This window comes from Rhea pennata, chromosome 9 (assembly GCF_028389875.1).
Source record: "Rhea pennata isolate bPtePen1 chromosome 9, bPtePen1.pri, whole genome shotgun sequence".
Lineage (NCBI taxonomy): Eukaryota > Metazoa > Chordata > Aves > Rheiformes > Rheidae > Rhea > Rhea pennata.
This window is the reverse complement of record NC_084671.1, coordinates 21902385-21918685: the sequence shown is the minus strand read 5'-3', so window position 1 is coordinate 21918685 and position 16301 is coordinate 21902385. Positions and strand designations below refer to the sequence as shown.

At 41.0% G+C, this 16301-nt stretch overlaps 1 protein-coding gene across 5 annotated transcripts in view; it reads left to right on the top strand.

Annotated features, from left to right (window-relative positions):
* Window positions 1-16301, top strand: part of PXYLP1 (2-phosphoxylose phosphatase 1) — a 72091-nt gene that overhangs the window by 35404 nt on the left and 20386 nt on the right. The gene's annotated exons all lie outside the window — the stretch shown is intronic.

Genomic DNA, 16301 nt, shown 5'->3' with positions numbered 1-16301 from the left:
AGATCAATTAAGCATGGGTAAACCCAGAGGACTATCACTTACTGAGGTAGGAGAAGGATAGTGCTGAATGCTTATTTGTTCATGCTGACAAATAAGTGTTAAGCCAAATGACTCTTTACCACCTAGTTTATGAATGGTAACATTTGCTAAAGTGATGTGTGCAAACCTAATACATGTTGATGTAATTAATTGCTGGCAAAAAAAAAAAACATATATGGAGTACTCGCTAACACCTTTTTTTTGTCTTGCATCATGTATTTCACTGTAGGTTTTAGCGTGATGTAGCTCCTTGTGGCCCTTCTACGGATTAATTTTTTTAGTTTTGGTAGAATAAGTTATTTTCTGGTCTCATGAAAAAGAGGATTACTTTGGATTTTAAGTCTTTTGCATATATTAAACAGTTGTTTGGGATCTTTTGTTTGTATTTAACTTTGTGGCTTCATGATACTTGCTTTGTGTTTAAACTCATCTGCATGTAACAAACCTGTAGCTCCAAATTGCTTTGTCTCGCCTCCTTTGGGTACATGCCAAGCCCATCTGACTGCAACTTTTGCTCTTTGTGGATCTGCCCTGATGTTACATGCTTGGTTAAGAATTGTGTACAGGGTGAAGGTACTAGAGGAACCTCAGCTGAAATATGAAACTGAATTGCTCACAAAAAATGAGCTTTTCTCAGAAAAGGTAAGCGTGTAGGAGAGTGAATGGCCAATTTTCAAAAATGCAAGTTTTATTTCCTGCTTAGTTAAAAGACACCATTTCTGCAAGAAGGATTCTAGGAGATGAAGCAGTTTGACGGGGGTGCTTTAAAAGCACTTAAGCTGCAGCAAGCAGCCATCGCGAAGGTTAGTGCCAGTAGTGAAATACATATGCAGATATTTCCATAACGAGAACTGCAGTACATGCCAGCAGGAACCAAGTAGTTTAAAATGTACAGATAACCTGATATTTCAATATCTACCAGCTTCAGCTTAGAGCTTTGTTCAAAAGTAGAACAAAGACTGTCTCTAAAATACAGGCTTCTGCCACCATATAAAAATAGTAGAGGAGCAACTTGGAGTGCGCAGAACTTAAACCAGCATCCTAAAACTGAAAACAATTTCTTACATACTGAAAATGGTGTTTCGGTACCTCTCTTCTGTCTTTGTTGTGAATCTGTTAACCCAAGACACCACGCAGTTCAGAGGCATGCTTCCATGAGTTTGGCTCTCACTGTTGCGCAAAGTAGTAGTAATATAACCTCCTGTTCCATGTATATTTTTTATGAAAATGCTATATGCTCATTTGCTCTTTCAACAGACCATAAAACCTACTTTCCAGATTTTAATGATTTCCTTGCTACCTAGAGCAAATTTTAGTTGTGTTACTTTATAATTTGTCAGGTCACAATGAAAATGAGTGTGTGTGTGTGTATAATGCATGCACACTCACACTATTTAAATATAAATCAATATGTATCTTTATATATAAAAAATATATTTAGACTCTGGAAAATGCTCAGGCCACTGATTTTTACTTATTTTTGAAGGGAGGTATCTCCTGGAGCATTTGCAGTGGAAATGGATATTTCGTGCTGTTGTCAAACTGAATCTGTTAGCTAGCAGCCCACAGCTTTGGGGAGGAGAACAGATCATTTTAAAACATACTGTTGCTTTTCTAAGCAGTGCATATTGAAAATGTCTCTTCCTTTCTGTGCTAAATCTGTTTAGAGAAGTGAAGTAACATAAATGCATAATTATATAAATCATATGTCTTCCTTTTCTTAGAATTCCTCATCAGGGCAGAGCATCACTGCAGTGAATGCTTGACACTTTTCTCTTGTCCATGCATGGGACTGCAGCAATTTGAAGCTAGACCTTTGAGAGCTGTAGCTGATTCTGAAGCGAAGGGAGCCACAAAGGCTGATGGCTGAGTTTGGGGGGTTTTCTGTAGGTTCTGGCCTGATGATATGAACAGCTTACGCTGGGGTGACTGACAAGATTACAGGGTCTGTCTCCTGCTTGAACTGTGAGGGTGCAGGAATTGCTTGCAGCAGTTTACAGTCCAATATTTCGAATCAAGCAGAAACTGGTGCTGGTTTATGTTAATAGGTTATGCCGCAAAGGGTCTAGAAATGCTTCAAGAGCAGTGATTTCTGGAGCCATGGTGAAATGGAGTTGATGGGTGCCATAAGTGCCTGCAGTCCTTCCTTTTTGTAAGACAACTCAAACAATTGCCTGGAGACTAACAATTGTCACATCTAAGGTTTAGAAACAAGGAAGAGAAATGGTAGGGGAAAAATGGGCAGTATTGGACCTCAGAGTCCTCAGTGTAATCTCAGCCCCTCTGGAGCTATTGCTGCTGTTTATATCCCATATAGCAGAGTAAGAGTAGCATGGAGGTCTTCTGAGTTTAGCTTGGTGTCCTTGCCACTGTTTGCTTCAGGTCCTCCTGTGAGACAAGCTGCAGCATAGTGGATGCCCTTGCTGTCTGGGCAGGAGGCACCAGGGCAGCATGTGCCAATGCCAAGCACTGAGAAGGACTTGTAGGTGTGAATGTATGTGGAAACTGAGGGGCTCTGGTATCCCTCTTTCACCTTTCCATTTGCAGTGCAGGATATACTTCCTCACTTTGTGAAGCTGCGGCTGTGGGACTGCAGAGCTGACTCCAGCTCCCTTTTGGCTGGGAGCTGTCTCCCCCCAGGGCTATGACTTGCCCCAGCAGCCCCTTGCCCAGAGCGTGCCAGTGGGGCTTTGAGAGGAGCAGGGATGTGCATATTGGGTGAATTCTTTTTTTCCCCCCTGAATTATAGTATCTGAAGGGGAAGAGGGCAGAGAAATGCAAGTTATTCAGTAAAAAGCTAATTCAGGCTGTCTGGCAGTTTCTAGACAGAATTAATTTCCAGAAGTGGATTCCTTACCACCTCTTACTGTTTCTTACTGCTTCCTTACCCCATAAACAGTAACTTATGTTTCTGATCTTAAGAAAATGACTTGTTCAATGAAAGAAAAAAATACAGCATCATATTTTGCTCATTCATAATTATATTTAGAAAACTGCAACTTTGGAATTCTTGATGTAGAGAACTTGTTGTGTGTTACCAGCATAATAAATTAAAAGCAGACCAGATATTTCCTGTTCTGAGTTTTACCTGCAAGCTCATAAGCCTGACAGCTTTTCTGCTAATGAGAAGTTCCTCTGCGTTTTTTTGAAAGTACTAATTTAATTGAATTTAAAGGGGAAAAACAGCCCACAAATAATATATCCAAGACTGTATATTTTAGGAGTGAATGAAGACTGCTGACTGAAGATGTACACTTTTTGTTATATGCTTTGTATGTCATAACTGGAGATTTCAGTAGCATTTTTATGATTCTCAAAAATATATGATGTATATATACACCATATGTGGTACATATGGTATAATACACTGTTCAGGATACAAAGCACATGTTTGTTTCCCAGAAATTCCCTCTTTAAGGGGGAGGAGACGCAATGAGTATTTGAGAAGGATACAACAGGACGTTCTTCCTTTCTCCCACAAAGATAGTGGTCACTGCCTTAATTATAGCTCAGGTTAAGTTGATTTAGACAGAATATGATCAGTGGAAAAGGAAAAACATGGAAGTCACTCGGCAGTCTACAACACTTTAAGTTGTCTTTAACTATCACAGATGATGCCAAAACATATTTAACTGAACTGTATTTAGATAAAGTTTATGAGCTGTTAAAATTTATGATTGAAAGCTACAGTAAGTAAAGCTACGACTTCACGAAAACTAGCTGCAAGTCTGTAGTTAGAATCATAGAATCATAGAATTGGTAAGGTTGGAAGGGACCTCTGGAGTTCATCTATTCCAGCCTCCCTGCTCAGCAGGGTCACCTACAGCACGGTAGACAGGGTTGTATCCAGGTGGGCCTTGAAGATCTCCACAGAAGGAGACTCCACCACCTCCCTGGGCAACCTGTGCCAGGGCTCCGTCACTCTCACAGGGAAGAAATTCCCCCTCACGGTCAGGTGGAACTGCCTGTGCTTCAATTTCTGCCCATTGCCTCTTGTCCTGTCACACGGGAGAACTGAAAAGAGTTTGTCCCCACCCCCTTGACTCCCTCCCTTTAGGCACCTGTACACATTGATAAGATCCCCCCTCAGTCTTCTCTTCCCCAGGCTGAAGAGGCCCAGCTCTCGCAGTCGCTCCTCCTAGGGCAGATGCTCCAGCCCTCTGATCATTTTTGTAGCCCTATACCGGACTCTCTGCAGTAGCTCCATGTCTCTCTTGTCCTGGGGAGTCCAGAACTGGACACAGTACTGGAGATGAGGCCTCACAGGGCTGAGTAGAGGGGCAGGATCACCTCCCTTCACCTGCTGGCAACAGTCTTCTCAATGCACCCCAGGATACCATTGGCCTTCTTGGCCACAAGGGCACATTGCTGGCTCATGGTCAACTTGTCATCCACCAGGCACTGCCAGGTCCTTCTCTGCAGAGCTGCTCTGCAGCAGGTCAGCCCCCAGCTTGTTCTGGTGCCTAGGGTTATTTCTCCCTAGGTGCAGGACCCTGCACTTGCCCTTGTTGAACCTCATGAGGTTCCTCTCTGCCCAGCTCTCCAGCCTGTCCAGGTCTCTCTGAATGGCCGCACAGCCCTCTGGTGTGTCAGCCGCTCCTCCCAGCTTGGTGTCATCAGCAAACTTGCTGAGGAGGCACTCTGTCCCCTCATCCAGGCCATTGATGAAGAGGTTGAACAGGATGGGGCCCAGTACTGAGCCCTGGGAGACTCCACTAGCCACAGGCCTCCAACTAGACTTCTCGCCTCTGATGACGACCCTCTGAGCTCTGCCTTTCAGCCAGTTCTCAATCCACCTCACTGTCCTCTCATCTAACCCACACTTCCTGAGCTTCCCTGGGAGAATGTTATGGGAGACAGGGTCAAAAGCCGTGCTGGAGTCAAGGTACACGACGTCCACTGCTCTGCCCTCATCTACCCGGCCAGTCACTCCATCAGAGAAGGCTCTCAGATTGGTTAAGCAGGATTTCCCCTTGGTGAATCCATGCTGGCTACTCCTGATCACCTTCTTTTCCTCCATATGTCCAGATATGACTTCCAGAATGAGCTGTTCCATCACCTTTCCAGGGATGGAGGTGAGGCTGACTGGCCTGTTGTTAGTTGCCTGGGTCCTCCTTCTTAGGCTTTTGCAAATCCTTACAGCACTGTGTTAAATCCTAGAGGGAAGGAGATGAGACTGGAAAATAAGGAGCATTTTTAACATAATTTCTCAAAATTCTACTCAAATCTTGGTACTAGTACCTGCAGGGATGTTGGAAAAGACTGAAACTTGCATTTAAGTTTTTAATAATAGTACTATGTATTGCAATTCTTTTAAACTTAATGGGAGTTGGCAGCTTTTTGTAGGGACAGTCTCACAGTTTCATTACGGTTAATTGCCTAAATTTTGAAGGAACTGTAAACAATGGGTGGAAAATGAACACTGATAGTAGGAGAAAAGTCTTATACTTAGTAATTAATATTTCTGTCTATCTTTACATAGGTTAATGTGTTAAGCTTAACTCCCTCTATGTAGATTTATTTCTGGACTGAAGTCTGTTTTGTTACTAATAGGTAAGCTATCTTTGTAGAAATACTGCTATGCTGTGCTTAAATCCTTCCTGTGCCTGGTTCCTGTCAAATTGGACTCTTACTAATTGCAAATATGGCACAAATAGGGTCTACCAGAACATGACTTGTATGTTATTTATAGCTATATATTACATTAAAAAAAATTGGCCTGCATCTCTGTTGAATATAGGGGTAATACCTTTTTTCCTATACATAGAATGGAATTTTGCCATCTAGAGATACTGTGTTTTTACCACCTAAATTTGGCTGTATCACAAATGACAAGTAAATACGCAATGAGGAAGGATATGAATGGTGTTTGTTGTGACTGTGTGAATTGGACCTATAGATCTCTTTCCTGAAGATGTTAGTCACACTTTCAGTTTTTCTAAGGTACTCTCTAGAGTAAACAACAGGCCCTTATGTCATCTGTTCCTGTGGAGGACAAAAATGTGGAACTAGTTCTGGGCCAGGAAGGTCCCTGAGAGCCTGGATGAATTCCTCAGTGAACTGGATGAATCATTTTTCTGTGAATCAGTGATGTGCCAGTGTAATGGCAGGCTCTATTGCAACTGAAGTCTCACAACAAATGCTAAAACAACCACGTGCATAGCTAGTTTCTGTGCTTAAGGTTCTGTGGAAATACAGGAGACTTTGGGGAAGTGGGAGAAGGTAATTGCATAGTGTTCTCTTTTTGATGACTCGTATGTTTTTTATTTTTTCTCAGTATCTTAAGAATTGCAGTCATTTTACAGTCTTGTGACCTTGTTTACATTGTATAGTCTGTTATGTAGCACTTGGCAGTTTTCTGGGAACTATTGCTTGGGATTTTAATGGCATAATTTCAGTTGCAGGCAATTGGAGATCAGATTTTCTGTGGAGCTTTAAAAAGTTTTGACAGGCCATTAGTTGCCTGCCTTTGTATGAGTTGTATTTTTTCTTAGAAAAGGTCAGTTTGTATTTTAACGTGTATCAACTTGATGATCAATTCCAGTTACGGCATGGGGACAGCAAGGAGACTGGAGCTTTTAAGAGTTCCACAGTCGTAAATAAGCCTTATGGGTGCTGGTCTATCATCCTTCCAGTTGGTAGCTGGTTTTAGCTATTAGCTGCAATTTGCAGTTTTGGTCTTACAAACTGTGTACATTAATGCTGGATGAACATAGGAAATACGAACCATCACCCTCCCTTAAGCTGGTTTTCTACAAGTCCCCCAAAGACGTTAATAAGTGTTGCAGAGAACACCGTTCTGAATCTTTGAGCTCCAGCAACGGTGTCACTCATTACAGACTTCACCAGTAGAAAAGTCTCCTGGGCTCCACTGTATTAAATACAATGTATTGGAGCTTGCTGCTGGCAAATCCATGGTGGCTTTCTGTACCCTGGTGTCTACTGGAACCAACAGTGAGTGAGGCATGGCAATGGCAGCTTGGAAATGTAAAGGCATATGGTTTTGAGAGTGCTTTCTTAAGCAGGTCAGTGTTTGGACATAAGAGTTGAGATTAGATATGGAGAGGTGCTAATTTAGTGTGGAAATTATATTACTGATTTGCATTCATAAAGTTTATTTTTATCTTAGAAGGACACTGATGAAGGGAAGTTCCAGGTACCTGTGGACTGAATTTCACTGATGGCATAAACCATTTAATGTGTTAACTTGTCCTATGCCTTTGCATGGCTGAACCATAGACATTGTGTTTTATCCTGGCTGTTGGGTTCAACCCACTGGGAGGAAGCAAGATAACCATACCTGACCCAAGTGTGCAGGAGTCGGGGATGCTGCTGAGGAGCGCAGCAAGCAGCTCTGTTGACAGGAAGATACTTTTGCTAGTGAGCTGATGTACAGTTTGTGCAGCCCAGAAACCATTCACTTACTATCCTGAAATTAAGGGAAAAAGTCTAAAAACATAGTGGACAGGGCAAAGGTGTGCTTGTAAGTCTTTTTATTTCTTTATTTTACCTAGGTACTTTGTTTTCTGTTTTAATGGCTGGGTGTTCGTAGCTCACACTAGTGCAAGCTGAGTCTAGAATTTGAGAAGCCATTCTGAGGTATTTGGGGGGATATTCTCTAAGGCAGTCCCTAAAGAAGAGAAGCAAACACACCCACTCAAAGCTCTAGATGACTAGCAGCAGCTATTACTTGGTCTTTCAAAGAACAAAAAGCATTTTATTTAGGCCAATAGGAAACAATTCTACACACTTCCTTGCTCACATCTGTTTCAAGAGTGAGAGTTCAGTAGCAGGGAGACTCTGCTATTGAAATGTGAATTCTTTAAAAAGTAGACGTAGGGGCAATATGCACGTACCAGTAGCAGAGAGTCCCTGTAACTGTCAGACACAGAAAGTATTAGCAGTGTATTGCTAGATAGTGGAACAGGCGCAACCACTGCTTTAAAACCTTGTTGTTGTGCCCATGAATTTGGTTAGATAAGCAACAATGGCTGGATCTACGATATTTATAAATCAGTGCTTTTGGTTCATAAAAATTATTTGGTTGTTGCATCTCAAGCCCTGTTTGGTAGCCTTTAGGGCATGGATTTGGTAAAATCATGGTGTGTTTCACCTGATGAGAGGTGGCAGCTATGCAGATAGATTGAAAGGAATGACTTCATATATAGCATCATGTTGCAGTTAATGTAACACTGCTCATTTGTGAATCCCAAACAAGCTGGTGATAGGCAAGGGACTAACAGCTGTTACCATGAGCAGCGGTGGGTATTTTTATTTTATTTATTTACTTATTGCATCTTGTCACTGACTAGCCTGGAGCACAAGCTGGGTTTAGTAATGCCTTGAAAGAGCAGGAAATCCATCTAGCTGTCTAGGTTGGATATCCAAACCCTTTCACATTGCATGGAGAGCCAAGCAGTGAGGTAAAGCAAAGCATTTAAGGGAAAGCCTTATTACCTATATATTTTCAAGGGTTTTGTTTTCTTTTCTTTTGTCTTTGTCATGTAAATAAAGTGCATTTAATTACTGGAAATATAAATCCTTTGCTTGTTAAACACTATAGTTTGCAGTATAATAGGAAAAGAGAATAAAATATACAGAATAACTTCTCATTTTGGTAGCAGAAGTGGAAAATGAGTATCCTCTCTAGAATTTAAAAAGGCGAACACTTACAGTCAGCATTGCTGTCCTTTTTCTGTCAAACTGAAAATCCTGGAATTTATTTATGTAATTCCATACGCCCTTCTGAAATATTAATTGAAAAAAAAGGGAACCCCATCAAAACTATAAAGTCATTTTAGAAGCACATCTGGACTGAACAAATACAAGCATCCATTGTAATTTAACAAGTCTAATTTTGGTCCCCCAAACATGACGCTTTTTAGCTCTTCCTTGTACTATGGTACAGGAATGACTTTCTTAGCATATATTCATTTTCCTTGTGTAAGTCAGGTTGGGACCTTGTTTACAAGAAAGTCAGCAAGGTATACAGGTAGTGCAGCTGGAAACAGGAAGCTTGTTCACAAAAATCCTGGTGTGAGTTGGGTGTGTTGATAGAGCTACCATGCATGGAGGTTATGTGGTTGACTTGTTTTTTTATTTATTTTTGAACGTGAACACATGGACAAGGCAACCTCTGGCCTTTCCTGCCACTGCAGAGTCTGAAAAAGAAGGCAGACCTGAGTCAATACCTGCCAGCTATGGCTCTGTAGTGTTGGTAGTTGTCCCGAGATGAGGGAAAGCTTAGGAGAACTTCCCAACTTGTGGTCCAGGAAATAGCCAAACCAATTAGACCTTGATCCATTCCTGAAAGTTTGTAGGGGATTTGAACTATTTCTAAGTCTATGGAAAAACAGCTAAGAAAAGCAACCAATTTACAATGGTTCTGAATTTTCCATATAGAAATTTGCATCTCCCATGGAAAGCTTGGGATTTGAAGATCAAGAAGGCTGAAGGCTATTGCTCTAGAGTTAGCCTGAAGATTAAGCTTTCAAAGTTACATTCCATGCAACAAAGTTATGTCAATATTCATTAGTAAAGTTAAGAAATGCTTCCAGGTTGCAGCCAGAATTATATGTTACAGGGGAGGGGGAAGGACTATATTGTGTAGGCTCATACTGGGGCATCCTTATATGTCTATAGTAACAGGATTCTGCTTGTAGCACTCTGAAGCACATGAATAGAAATCTTAGATTTATCTTCCTCTCCTTAAGAAGTCTTCTCTAGCATGGCGCTTTGTTCAGCTGAAATTTAGCTTGCTTTTTACTTGAGCTTGTGCATCGTGGGAGACCATTGTCAAGTTGCTTTGTGTCTCAAAGCTTGAGTTAAAAATGCTTAAATGAAAGAAAATGAACACGTTAGAGCTCGCTCTCCTTTCAGTTGAACCAGATTTGACTTGTACCAGATTAGTTAAGGCACATCAGCACCTACTATCCCTGCTAAGGTCTCATTTTTTGTCAGCATCCCTGTGATGGGTAGATTGCTTCAAAAAACTAATTTTCCTACCCTTTAAACAGAGAAATAGCCTTTTTGTTTACTTATGTAATTAAAAAGGCCTCAGATTTCTAGAGGGAAAATTACTTTGTAGCAGGGACTAGTTATTGTAAAAATTTAATGAAAACTTAAAGAACTGGAGGAAAAAATAGAAAACCTTAGATTTCATACTTCTAATGGACATGCGCTTGGGATTTTTCTTAGGCTACAAAGAATATCAGCAAAACTCTACCAGGCAAACCAGAAAGGTGTTTGCTTTATTTTCCACCCTGTGCTGAAAAATAATGGAATAATGGGTATAGCTACTTGCTAGTTACTTCCTGAGCTGCTATTTTTTTTTCTCTAATCATGTCTTTGACCTCCTTCTTTAAAAGATAGCTGAAACATCCTTATTTTTGAGTATTTATTGACAGCAATTGTTGTTTAGGCTGATGGTTCCCAGCTGTCTTGATGATAGCTTAATGCTGATATTGCGCAGTTTTAGCGCACGGAGCCAGTACCCAGATGGGCAGGGCAGCATCGTGCAAGTTGCCCTCCAAGTCTTTGCCATTCGTGAGATGTGCGCAGGGCTCTTTAATGGTACTGTCTGCTAGGGATTGCAAAAGAACAGCTTTTGAACAGTTAGTTGAGGCAATGCTGAATTCTTTCTTTGGCTGTGAAAAACCAAAATCTATTCATCCTATGTTGTAATTCAGTTTCCCATGAGTATTTGTCTACCTGGAGGAGAGCGGTCTGTCACTCTTCCCTTCCTGTCCATCCCCCACATCTGTAGTGGCATCAGTCTTTCATCGCTGGGGGCTGTGTCTGAGTATCTGGGCTCCAGCTGGAGGGGACTGCAGAAACTGAGGCTTCAGGCTCTGCAGTGACTTGTTCTTTCTTCCCCTGCAGGAGCAAAAGAAAAGGGAAATCCACCTCTTCTGTCTTTACAAATTACTTCTTGTGATTTGATATGGAAATAGCAATATAACTTGTATGTTGTCACTTTGAAACAGAAGATGTAATGTGAGGAACATGAGGAAGTAAGAGCATAGTGAAGAACAGAATTTTAAACCTGTGTGTTTCTAATACTAACACAGATAATGCAGAAATCCGCTTTGCAAGGGTCAGTGCATTGATGAGGGGGGGAGAGAGAGTTTGTGGATTTCTTCAATTTCTCTTGGCAGGTTTATGTTTATATTTAAGAGATACTCTCTTTCACAAATCTGCTGGAGCATTTCTCATTGCCTTCAAAAAGTAATTGATTTTTTCCTGTTGGAAAAGAGACATGAATATACAAGGAATAGAACTATTCAAGTGGACTTTAACTACTGGTATTAATATGTACTGTAGTGAAGGGTATTGCAGAAATCTGTGGGTTCTGCAGTATGAAATGTGTGTGTTCAAGGCTGTCATAGCATGCATATTTCAGCACTTTTGATTAGAAGTACTGGTTTGACAGGAATGTTTATTCAGTAGTATGTGCTGCTTGGTTACTACACTTCTAATTACTTTACACAAATATCCGTAATACTATCTCTCCTGGAACTTGAAACATAGGATGCTGGTGGTAGGATTGTGCTGTAAGTCAACAGACTCCAGGAAAATTGCCTAAACAGCTGTGATCTCATATCACAGCAGTGACAATCCAGGAAGTGAAAATATTTCAAGCTGGTATGCGTCTCGACACACCTCAGTCCAGGATTAGCTCACTACTAGCACTGACTCTTCTGAGTGCTCGGAGGCTCAGGGGAAGAGATCTGCTATCTCTGCTCGGTGTCACTCCCATCCCACTCTTCTGTGGGTGCCGTGAGGCTGGGAACTCCTGCCCACTTCTGAGACAAGGTTGATGAATTTCTGCTTTAGGTCATCCCTTCTCAGACTTGTTTTGATAGCATTTCTAAATTTATAGGAAGGGAGGTGCTTACCTCTGCGCAGCTGCAGTTGCAGTCTGGAAGCTGCACATGTGTGACCTTGAAACACGTACTTTCTGTTGCTAGGATGAAGTATTGTGGAGAAATTGCACTCCTAGCAACCTCCTTTGGCTTGTCAGGGGTTTATCAAAGCAGGGCTCTTTGTTGCTATTCTAGGTTAAATTTGGGGTTTTTTCCTGCATGCTGCTCTTTATCCCCTTCCCCCATAGCTCCTTTCCCTCTTTGTCTTTGGAGGGAAACAGAGGGAAGTTAGCAGCGCTGTGGGAAGAAAGCCTTGAAGCTTGGAGCCGTTGGTACGGCAGAAAGCACAGCAGTCTCCTCAGGAGCTTTCCGCAGAGAAAGCGTCTGTGCTCCAGGGCCTTCCCACTGCGCTTCCTCCCCAACAGGCAGAAAACATGGTAGAAGAGGAGGAGAAAATGGAAGGGTGGGTGCTACAGGAGGCAGAGATATGGAGAAAGTACATTCAGATATGGATGGCTGGGAGGGAATAGAGACCGTAGAGATACTGAGGACTGTCACTTCTTCAGCTGAGGACTGTATATGCATTTTTATTTCTGCTTCTGGACTGTGTGTTCAGAAGCTTTACAAAGCCTTTTTTAAGGTTTTTATGCTTGTTTTTTAATGGTACTCGATCACTTTACCAGTGTGGGGCTAATAAGCCTTTTCTGTTCACGTGATTATACTCAGCATTCACATGGAGCCCATTAGTCATTGTGCAGTTGTGCATTATGGATAAAGGCAGTTGCTGTTAATACAGCTCGTACCATTAAACTTGCAAAGCCTGTGTTCAACTGAAGAAAGAATAAAACGAGAGGGGTGGATTGTGTATCACACAGTCATATTTGAGCTTCATTGATGTTCAAATATGTGTTTGTAGTTGGAGCAGAGCTCTAAAAGTGACCCTAGGGACTTGCTCCTCAGGTGTGAACGCAGGATGGCAGGAATCAAACCCAGTGCGGCTGAATGTCAAAGCTCCTGCTGTGCGGTTCCTGCTCCACCTCGCTCTTAAACTGACAACCTTTTACCTGCTGACTTGTACTGTGCGCTATTTTCCCTCCATTTTTTTTCGTTTCTATAAAATCTTCACCTGTTTTTCTCCCATTTCAGTTGTTTTGAAGCACTCCTCCCTTTTCTAATTAGGCTTTACATCTTCTTATCTACTTTTCCTTTTCTATCTCAGTTTTTCAGAGAAACTAAAAGGAAGGTCTACATTCATCAGCAGAATTTCAGAAGCCTGACTTTTCTCCTCTGTACTAGGCAACCTTGTTAGTACCCTATTAGGAGCAAAAAAGGAAGGGGGGGGGAAGGTGGAAGAGGGATAAATAAGTTTTTGTGTTCTCGGATATGCACATTTACGTGGGTGGTTTTAATAGCATGTTAGCATATGGTTACCTACTTTGGGGTATTCTTGCATTTCTGCTGTGTGGATTCATTTCCATGTGACTGTTTTAAATCATATGTTTACATAAAACTGAAAGAACCTTCTGTTTTATAAATGATGAAAACTTTAGGTCTCCATTTAGTCAAGGAAAATCTGAGGATAACATGGCTACTTGTGCTGCTGCGTCTCAGGCTCGTTGGAGTTACAAGGGAGAACAGAAATGGAAGATTGTTTTATTGCCTGTCTTTCTGCTTTTAGGTAAATGCTGAAGTGAATTCTTTTAATGGATAAGTCTTTCTTTTATGCAAACAGTGGCAATATCTTTGTGTTTTTCAAACCGAAACTAGGATTGTAGGAGGGAGAAAAATCAGTAATGGGCTAACTTAGCATTTAATTTTGTGTTTCTTCTCCATGAACTTGTACTTTGTCTTATGCTTTTTCTGCTGTACCAAATTCCTGTTCACTTTGTGTCAGGCTTTTGTGGCCCTAGTGTGGACTGGGCTGGCTCCCTAATTAATCTTCTCAGGATAATAGTTCTATGATAAACTTGACATTCTTGTATATAGTAATGCTAGACTCATTATAGTGAAAGCACTTCTGAGTGATTCTCTCTCTCACTTTGAAACTACTTTCCTAGCTTTTTTGGTATATTTTCTAGCATTCAGACAATGTGGCAAAAGTAAAAAAAAACCTGACAAATTAGCCATATCCTCTTAAAATAGGTAACTGAAAATAAAACCATACGTAATAACGTTTTGGATACCACTATTTAGACTCGGTAGTAAATTTCTTAGCTAAAGTTACAACTTCATTAAAAATTTTGCTTTCAAGTTCTGTAGGGCAGTTGGGTTGATTTAAAATTAAAAAATTGCTGCAGGTTTTTATTTGATTACACTGTACACAGCTAATAAATTGAAAGAAAGTGAATGTTAAAGGCAAACACATGAAAAATTTTCTGCCTCTGCTAAGTTACTGTCTGAGTTTAGACTTGTTGCTCTAATTTTTTCAGCTTAAACAACCAAAACTTATTTGGAGGAAAAAAAAAATTCCCTGAGGAAGCAATTCTGCTGCAGTGCGTAGCCATTGCAGCGGGCCCCTGTCTGCGTGGCTTCAGAGGCAGCGCGTCCTCGGGTGCTGCTTGGGTCCAAGTGCAGCCTCTGCTTTTAGCTTATTTCATGCCTCACATTTTTCTGGTGTGGGACAGAGTAGTACAGTAGTGGGACGCTACCCAGAGCTGCTTTGAGAGCTCTTTTGTTTTAATGTTTCTGCAGGCCTTGTATGTTTTGTCCTTGATAACAATTTTAAAAATTCATGTCTCAAAGTAGTTTGTGTAACTTCTTTAGTTTTAAAAATAAGTGTATGAATATTGGGAAAGATGTTTTCTTTCCCTTTTTGTCATCAAACTACCTCTGTAATAATATGTATGTACTCTTTGTAGTTTCAGTGTTGGCAAAATTTCCAGAAATATCTCTGGGAAAGTTTCAGATATTTATAACAGCCCTGACTGTGGGAAATATACATAGATCAAAATCATCTGTTGCATTTGTTTTAGATTGTTTTATTCCTGGCATAGCAAAAAATGAGCTTTGAAAGTCAGAAATGTGAAGATCTTGGTCAAAAATACTCATAGCAAAGACTTAAGTATGACTGATCACTGGCAGACTCTGTTCTGTGCAGGACATATTACAGTGAACTAATAGACCAATTCATATATAATAATGTTAAGCTATAAAAAGCTGTGTAAAAATTACATAATAGAATTCTCATCTTACAATAATTTACAGCTGAAAGCAGCATGGAATTAGGAAAAAAAAGATGAATTTCAACTCCGTACAAGTGATTTTTTTTTTCCTGCTCTGAGCTGTGTCTCTGGTGTTACTTGTGGATACTGGTCATGTATGGACCCAAAACCTCACTTGGGAGAAGAGGTGGGGTTGAGGGTGCAGAGGGGGACTTTCACTGATGAGGTACTGGGAAACAGCGGAAAATGGACGGTCTTCAGAGAGCTTTGAATAGCAGCTCCTGGTGATGTAAGAGGTACCTGAATGGAGGAACGAACTGAGCCTGCTACGTGGTAGGGAGCTGGAGAGGATAAGGTGTGCACAGCAGGATGAAGCAACTGGGGAGCACAGAGCTCAAGTACTGGGGGAAATGGAGGGAGGAAAGAGAAGATGCTTTAAAGAGGCAAGGCACTAAAAATGTCCAGGGTATGGCAGAAAATGAGAAGCTGTAAATTGAGAGAACTGAGATTTCATTTGTCCATATGGAAAATACATGTGTCATTGGGACAAGCTGAAGCACCAAGAGGGGCAGAAATCCCTGGGATCCTTGTCCAGGCTTGTTGTCCTGCCTGTTGCCAGGAGCTGTGTGGGCTGTTTGGGGCCACCGTGCAGGTGAGGCTGAGCAGATGGAGCACAGCTTTCCTACTGCAAGTCATACCTCTTCGGACTTGTGTTTTCCTCTCTTCTGAAATACTTGCTATTTTAATATATGTGCATTTAGTAGAGATTTTCGCTAAACTCCCTAGACTGTGCAAATTATACTTTTTTTCTTAATACATACAGCTGAATTCAAGACTCAGGTATCTATGTGTGTAGTTTGGTTGATTTCTTCCAATACGTGTTATTTCACACATGTTAAAAGTAAATACTGCCTGTTGTGGCAGTGCCTGTTTAGGTGACCGGAGTTTTTTGACCTTGATGATAATTATCTTTACTCACTTAAAAACAGTTTGTACCACGTAAGTCAAATATCTTTGGAAAACCAGTCAACATGTTTATGCCTTTGAAAGGTTCAAAGTCAGAAGCTCCTTTAGCCCAGTCCTTGTCTGAGACACTTGGAAGCAGACAGGGTGGTAGCTGTTTAGAAGGGAACTCCTGTGTCTTTTTCCCATCCCTGGTCTAATCAAAGCTTATTCACTAAACAGTACAGGTAATATTTACCAACTATTACTAAGTAGTTTAAAAAAAATGTAATTA